Here is a 25,937-nt window from a genome sequence, read left to right on the forward strand (position 1 = left end):
TAGTCAAAAGGACAATCTAGGAAAGAGAGGAAGATGAATTTTCTATTCTCCACACACTTGCTTCAGTGCCATATATTACTTGTCCCATTTTGTAGAAAACAGTCAAGGATATTTTCTCCTTTGAAAGAAAACTCTATGAGGAGAGGTACTACTTATTAGATTGGTAAACCTTAATAAAAGGGAGAGATTACCCAGACTTCAGTAACAGGGTGAAAACAAAACTCAAAATTCAGGATATCCAACCAGACAGATTTCCAGTTTTTTTTCTTTCTCTAAACACTTGATTATTTTCAAACCCACAGGGAAGTGATTATTTTCCATTTCTTTCCAGTTAAAACACAAAATTGAAGTAGCTTCAGACTTCCAAGTTGATTTCATCTGTGCTGTCAAACCACAAATTCAGATATTGTTAGATATAAAAAGACATGAAAAATAAATTAGTTTAACTAGGAATACTCCCCCAAGTGTTTCTAAGCAGACAATTTTATATTTACAGGTCAAGCCATTAGATAATGTGCTTGGGTCACATTTTTGAAGCTAGATTAAATTAGAAAAAATATCACTCAGTTTTAATGACCAAGTTTTTAAAGCACTTAATTCAGTGAAAACTGAGTTGATGCCATTGTGTGATTAATGCTGATTTTTAACAGTATGTTTCATAGCAAAAGAAACCACAGCTAAAATGTCGTCAGTAGAAGGCTTCCAAGTACTAGTTTTTAGTTATTTTTTTCTGTACACTATTTAAGATTTGCTTGGAATTTCTTATGATTTTTTGATTAAGTAAGAACTTGGATTAAATAAATATGTATTTAATGTATTTAGGAAAATGGTTAAGGAAACTATTTTGCAGAGAACATTCATGGTTCAAGTATGGGCAAGATTAGATGACTTCTATAGGTTCTTCCAAGCATAATACAGTGCGATTCTATACATTGAAAGCTTTTGGGGGAAATATATGACCAGTCTCACCCTTTCAATTAGTATATAAGAGGGACGTATCAGGTTGAATTAAGGACATGTTTAGCATATATACCAAAGATGAGATTTCCAACCCTCCTCTCACCCATTAGAATGAATTAATTCAGAGGTCCCATTGAGAGATGTACTCATATATAACTCTCACCATCCAACTCTAGGATTAGTTCTGTCAGAAAGTTTTCAGCTCTGAAACCTATCTAAAAGGGTACGCACTAAAATAAAACTGTAAGTTTATATGGTCTTAGAAATATAGCTTTACATTGGATTTTATTAAAATGCAGCCAAAAAGGATCTATCATTCAACTGGAGTCCACAATGCATCAGGGAAATTTAAAGAATATTATTCTTGTTCCAATGTTCTGCAAATAATTTTTATATTAATTTATTTCCCCAATTACAAGTAAACAAAAATTTTAACATTTATTTAACAAAAATGAATTCTGAACTATCTGCTTCCCTCACCCACTTCTCTCCTATTTGAGAAGGAAAACAATTAGATAAAGATTATGTAAGTGCAATGATGCAACCACTTCCATATTAGCCATGTTACAAAAGAAAATGCAAAAGGCAAAAAAAGTAATGAAGAAGGTTAAAAAGGATGTTGCAATCTGCACTCAGACTCCATTAGTTTCTTTCTTTCTCAGGAGGTAGATAGCACTTTGCATTGCAAGATAAACAGAATTTTTTTTTTGAATCGTATTATTGAGAAAAGCTATCATTCATAATTGATCATCATACAATATTATCTTAGTACATACAATATTTCACTGATAATTTCACTTTACATTAATTCCTGTGAGTCCTTTCAGTTTTTTCAAACCTCCTGCTCTTCATTTCCTATAACAAAATAGTACTCTATCACAACCATATACCATAAATTGTTCAATCATTCCCCACCTTATCCTATTTCTTTACTACCACAAAAAGAGCTATTATAAATATTTTGTACATATGTACATACATATTATTCTAATAAACATGAATCATTTTTCTACATATTTGAGAAATGAGGCCTTTACCAAAGAAACTTACTGTAATCCCCTCACCCAGTTTATTTTTTTTTCTTATCTTGACTGCATTGGTTTTCTTTATGTAAAAATCTTTTTTTTAATTTTATGTAATCAAAATTCTTCAATTTAAATCTCATAATACTCTTTATCTCATTTCATAATAACTCCTTCCTTTTTGCATAAATCTGATAGGTAAAATATTCTATTATCCTATATTTTGCTTATGCTGTTACTCTTTATTTCTACGTCATATACTCATTTTGACTTTACCTTGGTAAACAGTGTGAGGTGTTAGTCTATACCTAGTTTCTGTCTAACTGCTAGCCAATTTTCCCAAAAATTTGTGCCAAATGGTAAGCTTTAACTGCAAAAGCTTGGATGTTTGGTATTAAACATTAGATTACTATGGTCATTTAATACTGTGTATGGTGTACCTAATTTATTCCACTGATCCACCACTCTATTTCTTAGATAACAAAAGATTATTTTAATGATTATTTCTGAGAGGATTCTAGGAAGATGGCAGAGTAAGTCAGAAAATTTTGAGCTCTCAATATTTTCCTCCACAAAAGTGATGAAATAGTGCCTTGGGGTGAACAAAGAGCCATAAAAACAAATAAGAGTAGGGGCAGAATAGGGGTCCTCACAGTAAGATTGGAGAAGATCTGAAGAAAAATTCCAGGAGGAGATTTCCAACAAGAGAAGAGTAAACACCTCCAGGCTAGGGTCCACTTTAACAACAAGCACAGACCCTGGGGTTGGTTGGCTTGAGAGGCTGCCTGGGACCCTCCCACAGGAACTTTTACTCCTAGGACAATGAGGGCAGTTAGGTGTTTGATCTGGGGAAGATGGAGGGAACCTCTGCTGACAAGGAACACCAGACCCATCTGTGCTGCAGAGATGTGGTGGGGGCAAGAAGGATACAGCACACACCCAATGAGTGTAGAAGCAGTGGGGTGGAACACCCCTGGCTGTGGGCACTTATAGGAGGCTGGAGGTCTTGTTTTGAGTTCAAAGTCAGAAGGGAAAACTGAAGAGGATCAGAGGCCAGCAGCAGGATCCCCCATACCCTATAACTAGAGTTCATTATAAAAACTAAATTATTACAAACAAATGCACAGACAGAGGAGAAAAAAATCCAACCATAGGAGCTACTATGGGAATAGAGAAGATCAGGGTTCATCTTCAGAGAAGGATACTGAAGTAAAGAAACCTACAAAGAAGCAAAGAAAAGATGGACAGCTTTCAACATAACCCACAGTATTTAACATATAGGCTTTCTTGAAATGAAAAGTTATTGCTGTATATTTTGAAACCTCTCCTCTGTTCTGCTGTGCACATGACATATTTTTTTTCTTTTATATTTAAGTTGAATACATAAGTTTATAATGTTTCTTTCTCTTTTATTATGTATTTAAGTTTTAGCATTTGTCTAAAATAAACAATTTAAAAATGATTATTTCTTTGTTACATACATTGAAAACTGGTACTGGTAGGCTATCTTTCTTAAATAATTTTTTTATTGATTCCTTGATATTTTTAACCTTGTGTTTTTTCAGAAGAACATTGTTATTTTTTTCTGACTCTATAAAATATGTTTAAATATTTTAAAATTTAATTTATTTAATCAAAAATAAATTTAATTCAATTATTTAAAATATTAATTATTAATAATTTAAATTGAAATAAAAATAAATTATCTATAAAATAAAAATTTTTGGTACTTGAATCAACATTGCATTGAACAATTAAATAAATTTAGGGAAAATTGTCATTTCTATAATATTGCCTCAGTATACTCATGAGCAATTGATATGTTCAATTTGTTTAAATCTAACTTTGTTTGTGTTAAAAAAATGTTTTGTAGTAGTTTTCATATAGTTCCTGGGTTTGTCCTGGCAAATAGACTCCCAAGTATTTTATATTTTCTACATTATTTAAAATAGAATTTATCTTCCTTTTCTTGCTGGTGGGTTTTGTTGGTAGTATATAGAAATGTTGATGATTTATGTGGCTTTATTTTATATCCTGCATCTTTGCTAAAATTGTCAAGCTTTTTTTAGTTGATTTCCAGGATTCTCTAAGTATAAAATCATATCATCTGCAATGAGTGATAATTTTGTTTTCTCATTCCTATATTATTCCTCCTAATTCCTCCAATTTCTTTTTTTCTTCTCTTATTGCTATACTGAATATTCCTTGTACAATATTTCATACTTGCGGTGATAATATGCATCCTTGCTTCACCCCTATTTTTTTCTTTTTTTGCTTTTTGGTGAACTTAGGACCCAGAGCTTCACAATTTTTCTTTTTTTGGTGAGGCAATGGGGTGAAGTGACTTGCCCAGGGCCACACAGGTAGTAAGTGTCAAGTGTCTGAGGCCAGATTTAAACTCAGGTCTTCCTAAATCTAGGGTCAGTGCCTACCCACTGTGCCATCTACCTGCCTCCTTCATCCCTAAACTTATTGGGAAGGATTTGAGCTTATCCACATTACAGATATTACTTGCTGGTGATTTTAGACAGGAACTACTTATTTTAAAGAAAGATCATTTTATTTTTTATATTTTCTAGAGTTGTTAATAGGAATGAGTTGTATTTTATCAAAAGCTTTTTTTTGCATCTATTCACATAATCATATGATTTTTATTGTTTTTATTATTGATATGGTGAATGCTGATAGTTTTCCTAATATTAAACCAGCCCTGAATTCCTGATATAAATTCCACCTGTTCATAATGTATTATTTTTGTGATATATTGCTATAAACTCTTTGCTAGCATTTTATTTAAAATTTTTGCATCAATACTCATTAAGGAAATACGTCTATAGTTTTCTTTTTACTGTTTTTAATCTTTATTGTTTAAGTATATGCATACTATTTGTGGCATAGAAAAAAAATTGGTAAAACTCCTTTCCCTATTATTCCAAATAGTTTATATAGTATTAGAATTATTATTTTTATAAACTTTGGCAGGATTCCCTTATGAATCCCTCTATTCCTGGACACTTTCCTCTTAAGTAGCTCATGTATGGCCTGTACACTTTTTTTTTCTAATTCAGCTTTATTAAAGTACTCTTTTTCCTCTTCTGTTAATCTGGGCAATTATTATATATTTTGCGAATATTTATTGCTTTTACTTAGGATTCTTATATTTATTGGCACATAGTTGTCAAAACACCTCCTAGTAAATGCTTTAATATATTCATTTGTTGTGAATTAGCTCTTTTCATTTTTGATACTGGTAATTTGCTTTTCTTCTTTCTTTTAATCAAATTGATGACTGGTTTATCTACTTTGTGGTTGTGTTTTTTTTTTTCTATAAAGGCAGGTTCTAATTTTATTTACTAGTTAAATGGTTTCTTACTTTCAATTTTATTCATCTTTCCTTTGATTTTCAGGATTTCCATTTTTATGTTTAATTGGGGAATTTTAATTTGTTCTTTCCTTATTTTTTTAGTTGCATGCCAAATTCACTAATTAGCTCTTCCTCTATTTTATTCATCCATTTAGAGATATAAATTGTCCCTTAAATATTGCTTTGGCTTAATCTCATATATTTTGGTATCTTATCTCCTTATTGTCTTTTTCTTTCATAAATTTATTTTTTCTATAATTTGTTATTTGACTCACTAATTCTTTAGGATTAGATTATTTAGTTTCTAATTAATTTTTATTCTACATTTCATGGCTATTTATTGAATATAATTTTATTGCAATAAGATCTGAAAAGGGTGTATTTTAATATTTATGCTTTTCTGCATTTGGTTGTGAGGTTTTTAATGCCCTAATACATGATGATTTTTTTTTATGAAGGGGTTATGTACTGCTGAGAAAAGGTACACTCCCATCTATTCCCATTCAATTTTCTCCAGAGATCTCTCATATTTAACTTTTCTAAAATTCTGCCTAATTCCTTAATTTCTTTCTCATTTAATTTTTGCTTACATGTATCTAGTTCTGAAAAGGGAAACTGAGGTCCTTTACTACTATAATTTTGTTGTCCATTTCCTCCTGTAAGTCATTTAACTTTTCATTTAAAATTTTGGGTGCTGAACACTTTGGTGCATATATGTTTACTATTGATATTACTTCATTGTCTATGGTACCTTTTAGCAAAATGTAGTTTCCCTGCTTATCTCTTAGTAGATCTATTGTTCTTTTTCCTTTGTCTGAAATTTTTATTACCATCCCTACTTCAGTTAATTCTACTTCTAATTTACTTCAGCTGAAGCATTATAGCTTCTGTTCCAGCCCATTGTTTTAACTCTATCTGTGTCTCTCCATTTCAAGTGTGTTGTTTTGTAAACAGATTCTTGTCAGATTCTGATTTTTAATCCATTAATCCATTCTCCACCCTATTTTCCCCTATTTATCCTTTTCTTCTCTTACTCTTTTTACCAGGTACTTCCTCAAAAGACTGTTTTGCTTCTAACCACTACCGCCTTTAATCTGCCTGCCTTTCTATTAGCTCTCACTCCCTTCTCTATCTATTGCCTTTCCTACTTTCCTCTATTACAAGATAAATGTCTCTACTTAATTGAGTGTCTATGTTATTCAATCTTTGAGGCAATTATAATGAGAGTAAAGTTCAATCATTGCCCATGATCCCTCCCACATCTTCCCTTCCACTTCTCTTTCTTTTGTACTTCTTTTATGTCAGATATGCTATCTGTATCTTTCTCTCCATCCTTCCCCCCTCCCTGTTAATGATTTTCTTTCTCCTTTCTCTTTTTCCCTCCTCACTAGTGTTCTGCTTTTGATCGCCACCTCCCTCAGTCACTCCTCCCTTCTATTAGCCCCCTCCATTTTCTTCCCTTTCACCTTTACTACTTTTTTCCTCCCTTCTATCCCCCCTCCTTTTTCTTTTCCCTCCTATTCCCTATAGGGCAAGTTAGATTTCTATATCTAACTGTATATGTTATTCCCTTCTTGAGCAAAATCTGATGAGAGTAAGATTCAAACAATGCTCATCTCCCTCCCTTCTTTCCCTCTGCTGTAATAAGTAAATGTGCCTTTTCCTGTAATGTAATTTACCCTTGTCTGTCTCTTCCTTTCCTTTTCTCTCAGTATATTTTCTTAGTTAAATTAGATTAATCCACTTACTTAGATCTATTTAACCCACTTGATTAGATTTTTTTTATCATTACATCAGAGTCAACTTATACCCCCTCCCTCTATGTATACCCCTTTAACATGGTGTAATAACAATACAGTTCTCAAGAGTTACAAGTGTCATTTCCCCTTGTAGGGCTGTAAACAGTTTGCCCTTATTAATAACATGTTGTTTCTTTCTATCCCATTTACCTTTTGATGTCTCTCTTGAGTCCTGTATTTGAAGATCAAATTTTCTGTTGAGCTCTGGTCCTTTGATCAGGAAGCTTTGGAAGCCCCTATTTTGTTCAATATCCATCTCCTCCCCTGAAAGATCATGATCATTTTTGCTGGGTAGTTGATCCTTGGTTGTAATTCAAGTTCCTTTGCCTTACAAAATATCATATTCCATGTCCTACGGTCTTTTAATGTAGAAGCTGCAAGGTCCTGAGTAATCCTGTGGACACCAGGCTAGAGTGGTCAGCTGAGCAGGGCAAGGCACAGGGCTGGGGGGTGGGAGTGTACATTATGGTGGAGTCGCAGTAACTGCAGGTTCAGGATGCAGTGGACACCATGGTGAAAGGGCTGGAGTGGGAGAATATCTGCAAGATGTGGGGTACCATGTTCTGGTGCAGTGCCAGCTGCAGTGAAGATACCTATGCCTCCATGCAGCAGGTTCATCAGTTCATCAAATGCTGCCATGCTCCCTTGGGCCAGGCACAGGCCCTTGTGACCAGTGAACTGGAGAAATTCCAAGACTGCTTGGCATGATGCACCATGCACTGCAATGACAAAGCCAAAGACTTGATGGATGCTGGGAGCAAGGAGCAGCAGGTAAAGAGGCAGCTAGAGTCCTATGTGACCAAATGTGTTGATGACTACATGCACCTCATCCCCACCATAACCAAGAAGATGAAGGATTCTCTGGCATCTATTGCAAAATAGAGTCATTGTCAGTAGTCATCTGGGGTGGGAGAATTGTTCTACTTATAAAAATGTATGGAAATTTATAACTTTCAGTGAAAATTTAAGAATGAAGAAATTGAGGCTGTTAGGAAGATTAAGAATATTTTATGAGAATTTCACATCTGCCTCCGAAGTCTGTTGGTTCCATTATATGTTTTAGCCCACAGGTGAAGAAATGGAAGAAACTGGTGCTCAGATCAGGATTGGAGATATCATGGAGGGCTAATAATACCTAAGCCTACTTCTTCAGTGAAGATGAGTCCTATTCTATCTGTTGGAGCCCTTAATGGCTTTCAGCTAGTTCAGAGATATTCCATTCCTAGAAGCTCAAATAACTTTTTGGGTTTATAGGTATTAGCAATTCCCCTTCCCAACCTACCTCCCATCTAGTATGAATCCCTGAGATAGCTGTCTATATTTGTTTAATGCCAACTTCATATCCACCTGATTGAACCATTTCTCATAGAACAAAAAGCACCAGCCATGAGTTTGCTGCTCATTGGAAAAGAGAAACACAGTGGTGTTTTTTCCCCAGTACAAGAACTGACATTCAGAGGGGAGTCTAGGAGAAGAGAATTGCATGGATTAGAGCACTGAGCAGCTCCCAGGTGATCCTTCCTTTGATGAAGACAGTGCTCACACCAGCTTTTAGCTGGGACACCAAGTAAGATCATAAAAGAGAAATCTCCCACCAGGCAAGTAAAACTCAGGTTCCTTCACATTGGCTTTTGTAGGACTGTTGCTCAGGTTACTTTTTCTTGCCCTTCTGGAAGGTATTATAAGGGCAACACTTGAGTTAAAGTGTTTTTTGAGACTAACATGAAACATTTTTGAGTTAAGGCCAAAGAAAGCTCCTTTTTGCTTAAAGAACAATCTGACGCCTCTTGCTTAATGCAATGCTAGATGATTGGTTTGGGGAAAAGTTAATTTTCCCCAAAGCAGAAAAAAGATATTATACCTGACCCTGGTCCTGCTCATTTGCCCTTTTCAAGAGAAACAGCTTGTTGAGAGGAACCACTTAGGACATAAAAGGGTATGAAGACAACTTAAACTTCTAAACAGGTTGCAAGAGACATCTTTTTTCTACCCCAGAGTACAGGAGGCAGCTAGCACCAATTATCCAGTTATCACTGTTGGGTTAAAACTTTGAACAACATGTTAGTACCAGGCATGGTGTTGTAAAAGATCTTGTTCTCTTTATACCAACTTCTTATTGAATGCAATTAACATAGCATTCCTATTCAGTTCTCAAGGCTATGTCATATTTCCCTAGTGGTTTGATTAAAAATAGTTTGACTTTTTTTTTTACTTCCCCCCAAAAAATTGTTTCTTCTATTAGATTTTGTAGCTTCTTCCCCATTTGGCTAATTGTATTTTTTAGGCACTTGTTTTCTTCAGTATGTATTTTTTTCCAGTTGGCAAATTGTATTTTTTAGGGACTTGTTTTCTTCAGTGTATTTTTTTCCCTCCTATTTTCTTTTAGGATAAGATAGATTTCCATGCCCAATTAAGTATGTATGTTATTCCCTCCTTAAGCCAAATCTGATGAGAACAAGATTCACTCATTCCCTCTCACCTTCACCCATTTCCCCTTCACTGTAAAAACCTTTTCTTGTCTGTTTTATGTGAGGTAATTTACCCCATTCTACCTCTCCCTTTCTCCTTTTCCCAGAATAATCCTCTCTCACCCCTTAATTTTATTCTCCAGATATCACCCCTTCATCTTCAACTCATCCTCTGCCCTCTCTCTGTCTATCTATCTATATATACATACATACAATTTTCCCCTCCAATTACCCTAATACTGACAAAGGTCTCACGAGTTACAAATATCATCATTCCATGCAGGAGTGTAAACAGTTCAACCTTAATGAGTCCCTTATGATTTCTCATTACTGTTTACCTCTTATATTTCTCTTGAGTCTTGCATCTGAAAGTCAAATTTTCTATTCAGCTCTGATATTTTCATCAAGAATGCTTGAAAGTCCTCTATTTCACCGAATGTCTTTTTTTCCCCCTGAAGGATTATGCTCAGTTTTGCTGGGAGTTGATTCTTGAATGTAATCCTATCTCCTTTGCCCTCTGGAATATTCTATTTCAAGCCCTCTGGTCCCTTAATGTAGAAGCTGCTAAATCTTGTGTTATCCTGATTGTGCTTCCACAATATTTGAATTGTTTCTTTCTGGCTGCTTGCAATATTTTCTCCTTGACCTGGGTACTCTGGAATTTGGCTACAATATTCTAGGAGTTTTCCTTTGGGGATCTCTTTCAGGAGGTGATCAGTGGATTCTTTCCATTTCTATTTTGTCCTCTGGTTCTAAAATATCAGGGAAGTTTTCCTTTATACTTTCTTGAAAGATGATGTCTAGGCTCTTTTTTTTATTATTATTATGGCTTTCAGATAGTCCAATAATTTTTAAATTCTCTCTCCTGGATCTATTTTCCATATCAGTTGTTTTTCCAATTAGATATTTCACATTCTCTTCTATTTTTTCATTCTTTTGGATTTGTTTTACAATGTCTTGATTTTTCACAAAGTCACTAGCTTCCAATTGCTCCATTCTAATTTTTAAGGAAGTATTTTCTTCAGTAAGCTTTTGGATTTCCTTTTCCATTTGTCCAGTTTTGCTTTTTAGAGCATTCTTCTCTTCACTGGCTTTTTGGACCTCTTTTGCCATTTGGGTTAGGCTATTTTTTTAAGGTGTTATTTTCTTCAATCTTTTTTGAGTCTCCTTTAGCAAGCTGTTGACTTGTTTTTCATGGTTTTCTTATATCACTCTCATTTCTCTTCCCAGTTTTTCCTCTACTTCTCTTACTTGCTTCTCAAAATCCTTTTTCAACTCTTCCATGGCCTGGGACTAATTCATATTTTTCTTGGAAGCTTTGGATATAGGAGTTTTGACTTTGTTGTCTTCTTCTTACCACAAACACTCTTTTCTGTCTTGTAACTGTGAGGAGGGTTTCCTCCCCATAACCCCTACAAGCTCCACCGTGCCAGTACTCTTCCTTGCCCCAGGACCACCACCCAGAACTGTGACCTAGATCCAAACACAGGCAAAACAAGAGAATCCAGCACCAGCAAAGAGATCTCTGCCATCCCCCTGTGATCAGCCACTCAATTCCCCCTCAGTCTATGGGCAGAAAGCTTAGGAAGCAGCCACCACCCCAGGGCCATGCGCTGGGACTGGGGCTGGGCCTGAGCTTCTCTTTCACCACAGTCACAGACTTTTCCCAATGAACTTCTACATTGTTTTTGGTGTTTGTAGGTTGAGAAGTCATGAAACCACCACAGCTGCCCATGATTCAGTCCTCTGAAGGCTGTTCCAGGTTCACTGAGGCCTATTTTGCCTGCATGCACATGCTGAACTGCATTCCTCTCACAGCCTTGGTGGGATAGAACTTTCTAATCAACCATCCAGGTTGTGTTGGGCTTGAAATTTGTTTTACTCTATCTTTTTGTGGGTCCTGCTGCTTTAGAATTTGTTTAGAGCCATTTTTACAGGTATTTGGAGGGGTATGGGGGAAAACTCAAGCAAATCACTGCTTTTATTCTGCCATCTTGGCTCTGCCCCGGACCCCAAAGTTTTAAAAACAATAGTAAAAAATTGTTTTCACATGCAACTTTGAAATACGATATACAGACAATGGGGTAAAAAACAAACAAACAAACCCTTACCTCTAAAAGTATATTACTTGTGCAAATCTGGGCAAAGTATTCACCTCTTTAGGGCTCAGTTTATTCTTACGAGAAATGAAAAGGTTGGACTATATGAACTCTGATATCCCCACCAGCTATAAATCTACAATTCATTACATTTACTGTTCCATTTTGCCTTAATTACATAAAAAAGTCCTACACTTGACTTAGATCTATTCCACAAGCACTAAAAGGGAGAAATCTAAGAAGGTATTTATGGCAGCCCTTACTTGGAACCCCCTTCATTCAAATTCAATGTTGAAATAAAATGAGACCCTCTTAAGTCATTAAACAGTTAACAAAATATCTACTTGGCCTTAACACAACAATGATATAAAATAGCATTTAGCTCTGGTAAATATAACCTCCAGTTATCCATATGGAAACATGTCTTGTCAGAAAGTTAGAACATGATGATTTGTGTATCTGAGGGGATCCACTAAGTCTGAAGGGAACTGACCTCACATAGGTGGGACCTTTTGTACCTCTAAGTGATCAGTAATGTCATTGTACTCAGGGGAAAAAGAAAAAAAATATACACCACTTCCCTATCATGATAAGGAAAAAAAGGGGGGGGAAGGGTAGAAGAGGGTAAAAGCCAGATATCCCAGAATTTTCCTCTGCCCTTTTAAAGTACAAGTCTTAGACCTCAATGATCTTGTCCATGTGCTGAGTGATGCTAAGTCTTTGTGGTTTGTAGTGGATCTCCCATGCAAGCTTGTGTTAATAAGCTGAAACAATTGCAGGACTGTCAGACACAGAACAGATGATAAATACTTTATGATGGTCACTGGTTCTTCTCCTGATGTAAGGTGGTTATGATGAACAAGAACATCACCAAGAATAACAAAGCTACATAATAATGATGACACTTCCATTATACTCAATAATTCTTTATTATGTATTATGGTCATCTGTAGCTCAGTGGTTAAGTAATCATAAGCCTTCTTGCAATCCCTGATAGCACAAGTTGATATTGACTGTTTCAACACCATTGCTCCCTTATTCCCTTGCTTATCCATGAAAACATCTTTTTCCCTGAGAATTACATCAGGGGAAGGGAATGTTATAAAATCTATGCCCTCATTAGAGGTCTGTGTGAAGGGATTGTGCTGTTTCCAAATGAGCTATAAAATAATCTTTAAAGATTCTTCCTCACCCCCATGTAGGGGCTAAGAGTTGTTACCTATTCCATTAAGAAATACACACCTTCTACACTTATAGAGCAACAATTTTACTTCTCTCATGCTACTAGAAAATGAGATATCTTCTAATATGACTCTTTAAACCCCATGCCATTTCTGAAAGGAATTGTCTAAACCCTTCCATAGAGAATTAAGTCTAACAATGGAGGGAGATGTAAGTTATTTCTTTAGGGCATACAGAGCTCCCTGAGTGGTCAGGGACCTTGGGGTCAAGTCATTTCCAAACTGAGGAAAGTATAAGAAAGGTTTTGATGTTATAGCTGGAATGATTTAAAAAAAACTATTTATCCTTACCAAATAAGTCTTCCTAAAGATTGGATCTAAGAAACCTCTAAACCACAAAGTCCTTCTCCTTTCTAGTGTAACATTGATTCATCACTGACATGATTTCAGGTAGGTTGAAAATCTGACATAAGAAATTAAGATCATGATGATGCATGGATTCATTAGCAAAGGTAAATCTTATACTCTGAATTAGGAGAATTCCATTTTGCCAGTTGAAAACAGGTGAAGAGATACTTGGATTATGTGGATATTCTGAATGACCCGAGGAGGGCAGTTTGGAAATAGCTGCTTTGCCGTTAGTTAGGAGGATCACATGCTTTCATGCCCAGGACAATAGGCCATCACCACCCCATATATGTATACTATCAATGGACTCACTCCCAAAGCTCTGTAATTTATGTAATGATTTTGATCTTGCTTTTAAGCATATGATGTCTCTGATGGATGCTGACTAGCTGTGCCACAGGAAAGATATCCATCCAGTATTCAAGATTCTAATTGCCCCAAAGTAGAGTTGTTTCAGAGAATGGCAGTCCACTGGGGTTATGGCACAGAGACAATCTACCAGACCTATTTCCTAGACTAACTTCACTTCCTCCCTTGAATATCTTCATTGGTGGACTCTCTGCAATTACAATTCTTCTTTATGGGGCCAGGTGTGAATAGAAAACCATCTTAGTCACCTAAAAATGGATCAAATAGAGTCCCTGCATGAAGTTTCTAATTGATTTATCTAATTTTATAACAGCAAGTCTTTAGAAAGCTATTCAAGTCTATTGAACTCAACTGTAGAGAATTTCAATATTAGCTTCATTCAATCAGGCCCTCACAAATCTTTATTCTAGTGATTCTTTAGGTTTCTCATTGAACCTGCTGTGTCACTTCTTTAGTTCCTTGGTGGAGAAATGACTCCCAGTTATTCCTATTCCTACTACTGCCTCCTCAGTTGAAGAAAGGACTCTGCCTCCCAGAAGCAGCAATAAGATGTCTGAGAAGTTTTAAATATAGCTGATGGGAATTCTCAAGTCTCCTCACTTCTTCTTTAATTCTCCTGTTTTTGTCTGTGATCTCAGCAAGGAGCAATAAAACCTCTGTGTTGGAGACCATACTTCCTTCTTCATGTCCCTGAGTTCCTTACAGCATTCCTTTGAACTCCATCCCTATCATGAGATATCCTTTCATGTGTGTTGTCACCAGTTCTAATGAGCTATACTTTGACCTTGATCATACAGTGCTTGAAAACCCAGAGCTTCATGTCTAGTTGTAGATTTTACTGAGCCATTTTAATATGTGCTCTCCTGCTGGCAGTCTAACTTCCACAAAACAGTCAACAATAACCAAAAAATGGTGGAAATATCCCTTTCTTTATCCTCCATGTGAGTGGGAGCCTATTCCTTGTTCAATTAAGAGGACACTCAATACATCACTAGAAAGACCCTGTCCATAGAGTGCCACAGTATATATATATACACCAATTTTTCCCTGTCCTCTATATTTGAAGTTCCTTTTTTCCAACTCAATCTTTTGTTTATTTTATTCCAGTTATCCACTATACCAAATGTTTTTCAGGGCCCTAACCCAGCATCCTATTAGTTCAGATTTGATGAATAGTTAACAAAAGGAAGGTTACTTAGCCCAAGCAAAGCAAAGATATACAGCAGCATTTTGCTTAGATAGATGTAGCACTTTGGGAATATACCAAGTATGAAAGGCACAGAACCAATTTAGTTGGAATCTTTTATACTCATAGGTCCCCAGAAAGCTAAATAAATATAATGAAAGGTCACAAGGAGGCTTTGTCAACAGAGACAGTGATTGAGGCTTGCCCATCTCCCCAGGCCAATCAAGTCCTGAATTTATCCCCTTTAGGGAAAATCTAGCCTAACCTGTGTTGGTGGTGGGATGAAGGGGGAGGAACCCTGTTAGATATTGATCCTATCCCATGAGGCATCAACTTTCTCACTTTGGTGAAAACTTTTTTAATGTACTTCAAACTCTATAGGACTTGGCAGTCAAAAATGTAATGGTATTCTAGACCTCATTAAGAGAAATATAATATTGAGCATGGGAGGAAAATCTATAATCAGTTTTGGTCAAATAAAAATGGAACACTAGATTTAATCCTGGGCACAATATTTTAAGGCACAGATAAGACTGATCATGTTTAGAGAAGATTGAAAACATTGGAGAAAATTACCTAGAAGGATCAATTAAAGGGATGCATCTAGAGAAGAGCTAAATAGGATATATCCTCTCTTTTCAAGTATTTGACAGCTTTTTTTTGTCAAACAGACAGGTTAAGGACACTTTTCTGCTTGAGTCCAAAGCAAAGGATCATAGGCTAGGTGCTCTGAAATTATTTTGAAACAAAAATATTTTATAACTGTAATTCGATAAAATCAATTTCCTTTGAAATTCCATGTATTTTACTTTATGCATTTAAAATTATTCAAGGAAATACTCTGTAGTTTTCAACAGACTGCCAAAGGAGTGAGTTCATGACACAAAAAATGTTTGGGGAGGGGAAACTTGCAAGTTAGGTATCTAAGGGACACTAAGAGATTTACTGACTTGCTTGTTAGCTGTGTGAAAGAAGAATCAACATAAAATGGAAAAAAAAAAACAAGAGAAAGGAAAACAAAAAAAGTAAAAATAGTACGCTTTGATCTGCATTCAGACTCCATAGTTTTTTCTCTGGATGTGGATAGCATTTTTGTTTAGGCAATTGGGGTTAAGTGACTTGCCCAGGGTCACACAGCTAGTAAGTATTAAGTGTGGCCTGAGGCCAGATTTGAACTCAGTTCCTCCTGACTTCAGGGCCAGTGCTCTGTCCACTGCACCACCTAGCTGCCCCTGCATAGCATTTTCCATCATGAGTGTTTTGGAATTGTCTTAGAACATTGTATTGCTGAAAAGAGCCAAGTCTATCAAAGTTGATTATTGGACATTGTTTCTGTTACTATGTACAATAGTATCTTTGTTTTGCTCACTTCACTCAGCAACAGCTCTTGTAAGTATTTCCAGGGTTTTTTTTAAGTCAACCTGCTCCTTATTTCTTAAAGAACAAGAGTAGTCAATTACATTCATATACCACAACTTGTTCAGCCATTCACAATTGATGGGCATCCCCTCAATTTCAAATTTTTGGCCACCACAAAAAAGAGCTTCTATAAATATTTTGTACATGTGGACCTTCTTCTTTTTTTATGATTTCTTTGGGATATAGACCTATTAGTTATATTGCTGGATCAAAGGGTATGTACAGTTTTATAGACCTTTGGGCATATTTCCAAATTGTTCTCTCAGATGATTGGAATAGTTCTTAACTTCATCAACAATGCATTAGTGTTCCAATTTTCTCAAATCTTCTCCAACATTTATCATTTTCCTTTTCTGTCATATTAGCTAATCTGATAAATGTGGGGTGGCACCTCAGAATTGTTTTGATTTGTAATTCTCTAATCAAGAATGATTTAGAACATTGTTTTCATGTGACTATAGATAACTATAATTTCTTCATCTGAAAATTGTCTGTTCATATCATTTGACTATTTATCAACTGGGGAATGACTTGTATGTGTTCCACAATTTGAAACAGATAAAGGCCTTGCCATAATAGAATCCAGGAGCAGAGAGTGATAATATTAGTAAAGTGCTTAGCACAGTGCCACACAGAAAGTAAGCATTTAATAAATCTTAACTTCCTTCCTCACTCCCTCCCTTCATTCCTTCCTTCCTTCCTTCTTTTTTTTCCTTCCTTGCTTCCTTCCTTCCTTCCATAATTGCAGGCAGTCAGACTGGCTCACAATAGGGAAATGTACCCCTTTGCTGTAAACTGGGGATCTTTTCTCCTCTCTGGCTAAGGCAACAGGGGTCCATTCTGAGTCTGGAGTGGCTATCTCAAGGAGAGATTAAAAGAAGGTATAGCAATGGGGGCACCAGATGCTGGAGAAGGAGTAAATAGAAGCAGCAGCAGCAGCAGTAGCAGTGGCTAACAAGAAACAAGAGGATTGGTAATGGCTGCTTCCATTATTCAAAGAGTTAAGCACAAAACACTCTCAGATCTACAGTCATGTTCTCAAGACCACCACGAGTACACCTAAAATCCTAACCTTACCTGAGAACTTGCAAAACCACAAAAGACATTAACCTTCAGGAAACCAGGACATAACTGGTATTTTTTTAATTTACCTTTCTTACCATTTACTCCTTTCTTCCCAACTGAAGCAATTACTAATTGGAGCTAGGCTCTATCCTCCAGAGACTATGCTCTTTCTCTTTCTTTGATTTCAGAGAAAGTGGAAATTTTTCTACTTGAATTTCAAGAAAAACACTTACAAAATCTGTGGGAGAAATAAAAAAAAGATATATCACAACTTGGTAAGTGTACCCAATGATGTGCTTCTTATATTTTTATCTACCTATCTTTGTGTGGCATCTTTCCACTATGACAGCAGTTAAAAGCAAGAATCAAATTGAACTGAATAGAATGAAACTGAGTCACCAAATCATTCTATCAATAATACTAAGCCAAGATTTTTCAAAATAATGAAACATTCAATTGCATTGTTCTCAATAATATATGCATACATATAGATACATTTCTACAATATGTATTTTGAGAACAAACTATTTTGCACTATTAATAAATAAAACAATTTAAATATATTTTATTATATCTTTTCTCATTCTTTTTAATTCCAATGTTGTGTATATTTAATAATTAACATGATATTTTGTTACAGTAGTATGTGTATATAATTTGTAAATAAACAAATATGCAAAAATTAGATATTGTTGCACTACACCATGATACATTTTCTAATAGTCTTTAAAATATTTATTTTTCTCAATGGATGATTTTTCTTTTACTGAACTATTAGCCATGTTTGGAATTTGTTTTCCATATGGTCTTTCCTCCTTGACTAAGAGAAAATAGGGTTTCATACTATTTCCTGTTATTTATAATTTATTCATATCTTGAATTCCATTTTTAATGAGCAATTGCTATAAATTCTGTAAGAAAGTACTCTTTGAATTGCATTCAAACCCTCCACACAAATGGTATTTTAATTTTGAAATTCAATTTCCTTGCTTCAGAGCAATGGGTTATGAAGGTGGTGTTGGAGGAGCAGTAGTCAAGAATGAAATGGATATTTAGAAGAAACTCTTACTGCTGTGTTTTCCAACAGATTATACATTTACAATCTCATAATAAATTATCTGAGTCACTCTTGAAACTATTCTATATATTGAGAGTGCTGCATAACAAACATTACATACAAAGAATTGGGTTTTAGTGCCCCTGTTCTAGAGCTAACACTTCCAATTCAGGCTCAATATTGAGACCAAAATGAGGCACTCATAAATCATTGAATAGTTAAAAAAAATGAGATTCACTTTGTGTCCTAATACAGAAAGTATATGAAACAAGAACACCATGGCACTTAGCTTCTCTGTAGAGACATACCTTGTCATCAGGGCAGGATGTGATAAAGGATATGGTAAGGCAGGAAGGCTTCTGAAATCCACCAATTCCATAGGGCTAAGACTCCGCATTTAATTCACTTAGATGACCAGGAAGCTGCAAAGCTGCATCAGAGAAGCCATCAAGTCTGGGGTCGGGGGAGGGACTTCTCTCTCCTTTTTTTTTTTTTTTTTTTTTTTTTTTAGAGAAAGCCTCTCTATGTTATGAATGGAAAGAAAGAAGTTGCATCAGGGAAAACATTCATCTTATCACAGAAGTGGAGTATCTATTGCACAAAGTATGTTTTTAGTGCTATTTCTTTAACATTACCTATGTAACGCAATAGATAACACCACTTAGGCTAGATTTTTTTTTGAGACAAATTACAGACCTGAGTCAATCTATGAATATAATCTATGAATATAATCTATGAATATAAAAAATAAATTAACAGTAGTATCTTTTCTAGATTATTTGATTACTTATATTGTTTTAAAGATAGTGCTTTTTCAAAAGAGTAAATTCTCAAAGCTGCCTCTAATAACTTCCTATGAATACAATGCATAGACAGGTTGCAATCTACAGTGAAGGGTGCTCTCATACCTGGAGTTCCCTCACCCACACTAAAGGATTCATATACTTCACCATCACCACTGAGCCAATATCACACTTTGGTTGCAAATAATGAAATGAACTTCCTGAACTACTTTATAAAGTGTCTGCATTATTCATCTTTCCAAATGCTCAATGCTTCATTTCTTCATGCACAAATATCAGTTGTAGTATATCTCCCCATGAGAATGTTTGGAAACAAACTGAATGAAATAACCTAAATGCCAGTGTATCTGTGTATCATGCTTTCATTTTGCTTAGATAGATTTTAATTCTGATTCCCAAATCAAAGCCATAAAAAGCTTCTAATGGAACAATTCAGGTGATTAAGATTTGTCAAATATTTAGCCAATAGGATGCTGATGAATTGCAGGCTTTTAAGTTGTTCCAAACCAAAGATTAAAATATGAATTTGCTGTGATAAGTAAAAGCCTACAAAATTCAACACATCATCAAATTGGGGCAATATTGGTGGAACAACTTTGCATATCATTTAGGGGATGGATTTGAGAAGTATGCAGTCTTTTCTTTCACATTCCCTGCGGCATAATGCCTTCTGAGCACCTACTCTATGAGGAGGAATATACAGAAACATAGAATTAATGAGTTTCCATTCAGTTTGGGTTGAATATGGAGAGAAATTACTAGAAGGAATAGGTTCTTAGAGATTATCATTTTTTTTCATGCTGAATGTCATATGGACCTTGCTAGTTTATTTCCTTATGCTCTCTAGAGCTATAACTAATCTGACAAAATTATTCTATGTTTCAGTAGAAACTTCACATGACATGGTCATGTATGATTTAATTATTATCATAAATAAAAGACATTTCTGCATCTTGATGCCCTTTAACTTTTCTTTGATTTTTTGATACATAATTGAAGATCTTAGGTCTAGAAATGAAAGGGACTTGAGAGTCCACCAAGTAAAAATCCCTTAATATGAGAAGCTAAGTGGTATAGTGGATATAGAGTTGCATCTGAAGTCAGGAAGATTTGAGTTCTAATATGGCTGTAGACATTTAGTATATGTGTGATCCTGGGTAAGTCACTTAATACTGTTTGCCTCAGTTTCCTCATCTATAAAAATGAGCTGAAGGAGGACATGGCAAATTACTCTAATATCTTTGCCAAGAAAACCCCAAATGGGATCACGAAGAGTCAGATATGACTGAAATGACTGAACAATAACAACGTAATTATTGTTATGGAATCTAAAGTACAAAGAGAAAAAAAATAGCTTGCCCAAGTTTATACAGATATACAAATCAGCTGGGATTTCAACCTAATTCCTCTGTCTCCAAAGCCAGTGCTTTTTATGGATCTATCATATTGTTCTTTTCTGTGGTGATAAAATTAAGAAGCACATGCAGGGTATGATATCATGGAGACAGTAAAATCTATAAGGTGGTGATCCCCACGATAATATTTGATACTTAATTTTCCATAATGAACTATTCATGATGTTCTTTGTTACGATTATGAGGGTCATGCAATATGCTTTCCAATTCTCATGTCTGTTGGAATGTCTGAGATGTGTCAGAATTTGTAAAAGTAGAATATGTGGAGTGGAAATTTTATGATTTTTAATGGTTTTATAGTAGGGACATCATTCATTACTCCAATGAATTAAGATTACTGTGGGCACAGACATATTCCACTCAGCTTTGCCTTCCAAAGATTCTACAATTCCTTATATCTACTCCTAACTCTTCCACTCAAAATTTCCACAGTGCAAATTCAGAGATTCATAGGATTTCAGTATCATCAAGAACTTTAGAAGCCATGTAATTCCACCTGTACCCCTTCAAAAGAACCTACAATACCACACATGTGACAGCTAATATTTCAAATCCTATGGTGAGAAGGGACCCACTATCTCTTAAAGAAGCCCATGCCACTTTTGGAAAACTCTAATTTTTACAAAGTTGTGTCTATCATTAAGGCCCTTTATAACTTTAGCACAATATTCCTAGCTATACTCTATAGAAGCAAACAGAATAAGTCTAACTTTCCGTAAGACAAACTTTCAAGTATGTGATAGTTATCATGCCCTTTTCTGTCCCCAAAACATTCTTTTCAATTCCAACTAATTCAAAACCCAATGTACAGATGATACAATAAGTAAATCTATTTACCACTGAATTTTATTCTGCTAGAAAAGTTTTTTTCAAAAATACGTATTGAGTTGTTCTAATTCCATGAATCACCTAGACTCTCAACCATGAAATCCTCATATACTCACCACTCTCCTTTACCATATCTATATAGTGATAAACACTACTGATTCTTATTTCCCAGTGACTTTTTTATCCCACCTTTTCTCTTCACTCCCTTTCCAGTCTTCTTAAACCTTACACCACTATCACCACCACCACCACCAATGCCACCAAAGCTACCCATAGTCCATGATCCAATGACAATGGCCTTGATTCTCAAACAGAACACTACATCTCCCTATTTTGGGCATTTTCCCTGGTTGTTCCCAATGTTCTCCTTTCTCATTTCTATTTGTTGAATTTCTTCAAGTTCCACCTAAAATGTTACCTTCTTTGGGAAGTCTTTCCTAATCCCTCTTTTTTTTTTATAGAGTCTTCCCTCTACTGATTATTTAACATTTATTTTATGCATATTTTGGGGCATAGTTGTTTGCATGCTATTTCACCCATTAGATTGTGAACTCAAGGATAGTGTTTTCCTTTTTTTTTGTATTCCCTGTTCTAAGCTCTGTTTCTGGAACATGTTGCTCAACAATCTTCATTGACTGACTGACTGACTGTTGTTGTTGTTCTTGTCCTTGTCCTTGTTGTTGTTGTTTGTCCTTCATTCTTGAAGAGGACCAAACATCAGGAGGGTGATGTCTTGACTTGAAAGTGACTTGGCTGAAAGTGAGGCAGAGCTGTGCAAAGTCATCAGCCTCACTCTTTTCCTCTAGAGTCATCAGAGTTCAGTGGCAAGGCATAGGAACTGACTGGCTCTTCCCAAAGCAACCACCCTATTTTAGTCTCTTACCATTTCAAACCTAGACTACTGAAAATAGTTTACTAAATTCAGACTCTTTCCTTACCCAAATTCATTCCACACTCTAATATTCTTGATTCTTTGGTCATTTTACCTTCCATACTTAAGAGTTCTTAAGTATCTTTCCTTTGACCACAAGATGAAAGATTATATCATTTGGCCTAGCATTCAAAGCCTTCCATAAACTATCTTCTCAACCTTTTTAGCCATTATTTGCCACTGTGCTCCAAAGGAGGCATTCTTAGCCTAGGTTTGTAAACTTTTTTTTTCTTAAGTGATTATTTCAATGTATTTGGTTTCCTTTGTAATGCAACTTAACATTTTATTTTATGCATTTAAAATCATTGTTCTGAGGAGTCCATAGGCCTCACCTGACTACCAAAGAGGTATATGACGCTTTTAAATTAAAAAAAAAATTGGTAAAAACTGAATAACCTATCCTACCCTTTAGCAAACTTGATTTACTAATTTTCCTCCCATAGTATACCTTTACTTACTCTATTCCTTCTAATTAGAATACCTGCTATTTTTCTCTGAAGGAAGTTTAACCATCCTTCATGTACTACTGCAAAATCTCATTGAGGAATTTTCTGGCATTTTATTTGGAAATTAGGGTGCAATAACTTTTTAATCTGAATTCCCATACCACCCAACTTACCACTCATTTGGTGGTTTCATCACTCATTTATTTAATATTCTCTGCTTGATTGATGTAAATTAAATTTGTAAAACTTTGGATGGCAAGTGTTGTATCTTGTGTTTTTTCACATATCTCTCAGACTCTTAGGCATAGTAAAATATGTAATTAGTAAAATAGTAAAATGAGCCCATTCAGTAAATGTTACCTTACCAAATCAAATTAAATGTAGCAAAAGGATAACTATCTGTCTTCTCTCCCCAACCTTCCTGAATTATTCAAATTATCATTAAAATGAGCAAAACCATTCTACTGTGTTGTGTTGGAAAAACACAGAGCTGAAATTCAGAAAACAAAGGTTCTTTTCCATGGTCTTTCACTAATTAGCTGCGAGGCCTTGGGAAAGTCACTTATTCTCTTTTTTCTAGTTTTAGAGGAAGAAGAATGAACTAGATCACTGTGCAACTTGAAATTTTATGATCCTATTATCATAATTTTAGTCATCATTTAGCACCTTTTCTGTATATCACTGTTTTAGATTTCCTGAGATCTGATAAATTTTCCCTTTTTACTACTATGACTACAATCTTAGTCAAGGACATAGTCATTATTTTCCACATGGAATGTTTCAGTCTACTTCAATTCAATAAATTAGTTCAATAAACATTTTATCAGATTTTATTTCTAGAACTCCCCATTCAACTATAAATGCCAAAGTGATACAGTTTAATCATAATATTGGCCTGATTATCTCTTTCCTCAGGGCATTAGAGTGGTTCACTATTGAAAATGGAAATCTAAACCAATGATTTTAAACTATCCTCAATGTCCTTCCCCACCCTGTACATTTTGCCCATGGATATTACTAGAATAGAAATCAGAAGATTTTTCTTCTAATCTTGACATTATTATTATCTAAGTCTGTTACTGGGGCCTCAGTATCCTAATCTGTAATGTATGATGTTTGGAGTAGATGATCTCCAAACTTTCTTATAGCTCATAGAATGGCTGTACCTCTTCCTTCTCACTCTCCTAATTCATATCATTTTTGATCATGGCATCTGAGGTATAAAAGAGCTTAGAAGTCATTAAATCCCACTCCACAATTTTGCAAGTAGGAAAACTGAGGAATAGAGAAAAGCAGGCACTGACTGACTTTTCTTTCCATGAACATCTTAATAGCTAACCTGAACCTGTTCAATTTCATTCATCCAAATCAAGAATTTTTTTTCATTAAGTTTTTTAATAGTACAGTAAGGAAGCTAAATTTGTTTCACTTGTTCTTACATCACCTTCCACATGAACCAAATGATGAGACAATACTAAATTATTGGATAGATTTGATGTTATTAAAGTAACCTTGAATCATTTCTTTACTTTCATTTTGTTTGCTTACCAAAAAAAGGCATAGGTTTGCTTGCTCTGGATAATTTTATGATTTTGGCTTTGAAAATATTCATATAGATCTCCCCTAAATTAGGTGGTTACTGTTGATGCCTTTTTAACTCTACAATTCCAAAAGATTAAGCCAGTTTAAGAATTTCAGAGTTTTGCTTACTCAGCAACTTTATTTCTCTCTGTCATTTATTTATATAAATTGATACTAAATAGACAAAGTGCTTCCATATCACTTGCAAATAGTAGCATCATATTTACATATGACTTTAGTTATTCCTTCTTTATTTGTTTACTGTGAGCCCTGATAAAATATGGAACTCAGATAAAGTATATATTTAGTTTATCTCACAGGTAACATCTCAAAGGTGATTTAGCAACTTATATACAAGATCTTAGACTCAGGGACACCATTGTGATCTGTGAATAATTCATGTGCATTGTTTATGTGTGTGTGAATCAACAGGTCCATCTTATATTCCATGCAGTGATATTGTTTCAGTTGTGAAAATCCTAATATTATCTTCATCCAATGATGTGCCTTTTTATGTTTACCCTAAAGTATCTCAAAATCAGAGAGAGAATAAATGCTTCTAGGAATTGAAATTCAATGTAGAAAATGGTACAATAAATAAAACTTCATGCTACCTCTGCACAATTGTGATCATCCAACATTCTTGTTAATGGTCCTGAGATTTAAGACTCAAGAAAGGTATGATATTTCTTAAAAATGGTCTTTTTGGCATTGAAATTTTCTTTTTCTCCAAGTCTGACAAAGTTCTAAGTTATTAGTATTCTAGGCAAAATTATCTACATCTCAATTTATTCCACCAATTCCTAATTGACAGAATTTTCTATGATAAAAGAATATAAAAATCTGGTTTTCTCTTTTCTCTTTTTTTTTCTATAGGAATCTTACACCAAGAACCTTGAAAAGCAAACTCCTTACATAGACACACAGTAGAACTTATTATCAAGATGTATTTACTTTATCTGTAAAATCTATTTACAGTAAATTCACAATGTAAATATGTCTTATTTATAACAAAAATATTATTTCTATGTTATTTGCCAGTATATGAAATAAATTGACAGTATAGCTATCAATATTTACTTTATCAGTATTATTCATACTCATATGAATAGCTTTGAAAAGAAAAGCCTTTTTTACCTTGTATTTTAAATAATAGCTTTTCTAATGATTGAACTTTGAAAAAGTTAGAATGACTTAATGTTCAAATTTCTCCATATAATAGAACACTAGAAATCAAGCTCTTTTACTCTAAAATTTGGCATGTATAGCTTGTTCTGTGTCATGAGATAATGCAGTCATTTGCCTTCAATAGCCATGCTTATTTCAGGAATGGGTATTTCGCCTGAAAGTTCCATCTCCTCACAACTAATCCTGAACCTATTATCTGATAGAAAATTTACAATGTAAATATGTCTTATTTATAACAAAATATTATTTCTATGTTATTTGCCAGTATATGAAATAAATTGACAGTATAGCTATCAATATCACATGCAAATGTAATTCCCCACTATGTCTTTTGAACCATTTCTTACC

General features: G+C 34.8%; 1 pseudogene; it reads left to right on the forward strand.

Moving 5' to 3' along the window:
• The first annotated feature begins 7,610 nt into the window (after positions 1 to 7,610).
• Positions 7,611 to 8,027, forward strand: LOC114045891 (annotated as a pseudogene).
• Positions 8,028 to 25,937: the final 17,910 nt, after the last annotated feature.

This window comes from Vombatus ursinus, unplaced genomic scaffold (genome assembly GCF_900497805.2).
Source record: "Vombatus ursinus unplaced genomic scaffold, bare-nosed wombat genome assembly UNPS02001419.1, whole genome shotgun sequence".
Taxonomy (NCBI): Eukaryota; Metazoa; Chordata; class Mammalia; order Diprotodontia; family Vombatidae; genus Vombatus; species Vombatus ursinus.